The 947-nt window shown below is 47.1% G+C and overlaps 1 pseudogene across 1 annotated transcript; it reads right to left on the bottom strand.

The window, feature by feature from the left end:
- Positions 1 to 634, bottom strand: LOC110296624 (annotated as a pseudogene). The gene has a single exon (XR_002378194.2). The product of XR_002378194.2 is annotated as an S-adenosylmethionine synthase pseudogene (transcript).
- Between the last annotated feature and the right edge of the window lie 313 nt (positions 635 to 947).

Consider the following 947-nt stretch of genomic DNA (forward strand, 5'->3'; position numbering starts at 1 on the left):
CGTGTGGACTCTGATGGGAAGCACAGCACCCCGATCTTGCATATACTGCACAGTCACTTGAGTTTTAGAATCTGGGCGTAACCAAGGCAGTGTACCATTGCGTCGTAGTTCAGCCAGTTTGGCATTTAGCTTGTGTGCTAAGACAATGGTTAAAGGCATACACTCTTCAGATTCATCAGTGGCATAACCAAACATCAAACCCTGGTCTCCTGCACCAATGTCTTCCTCATTCCAGTCAAGATGAACACCTTGGGCAATATCTGGTGACTGTTGTTCCAAGGCAACCAACACATTACAAGTCTTGTAGTCAAACCCTTTGGAAGAGTCATCATATCCAATGTGCTTTATGGCTTCACGAACCACTTTCTGGTAATCAATGGCAGCTCTGGATGTAATTTCCCCAGCAAGAAGGATCATTCCAGTTTTAGCAACAGTTTCACAAGCCACTTTAGCATCAGGGTCTTGTTGAAGGTGTGCATCAAGGACAGCATCACTGATTTGGTCACAAATCTTATCTGGGTGACCTTCCCCTACAGACTCCGAAGTGAAGAGGAACGTCCCCTCCTCGATGAACGCCTCGTGGAAGCCGTTGAGCTGCCCGTTCATGGCGGCGGCGGTGAGAGAGAGCGACTCTGAGGAGATGGAGGGCAGAGGGCGAGGCAGAGGGCTGGAGACTCAGAGCAAGCAAACACCAGTCTTATATAATACAGGAAACAAAGGAGTAAGGTGTCACAGTAGGCAAGGTATATTAAAGTATCTGACACAAAACAGAGGAATGCCTACAAAGGACTGACAGGAACCAGGTAATGTTTACAGTAAAGATAAAACAGCCCTGCCTAAAGTCAGCTAGTGTCAGGTAAGGATTTCACATCCTAGTCACAAATTATGCTACTCCTTTGAGCCTTGTGAAAGCTAGCACCAGGAGGTTCTGCTCTAGCAGACCTTCT

The sequence above is a fragment of the Mus caroli genome, chromosome 1 (genome assembly GCF_900094665.2).
Source record: "Mus caroli chromosome 1, CAROLI_EIJ_v1.1, whole genome shotgun sequence".
Taxonomy (NCBI): domain Eukaryota; kingdom Metazoa; phylum Chordata; class Mammalia; order Rodentia; family Muridae; genus Mus; species Mus caroli.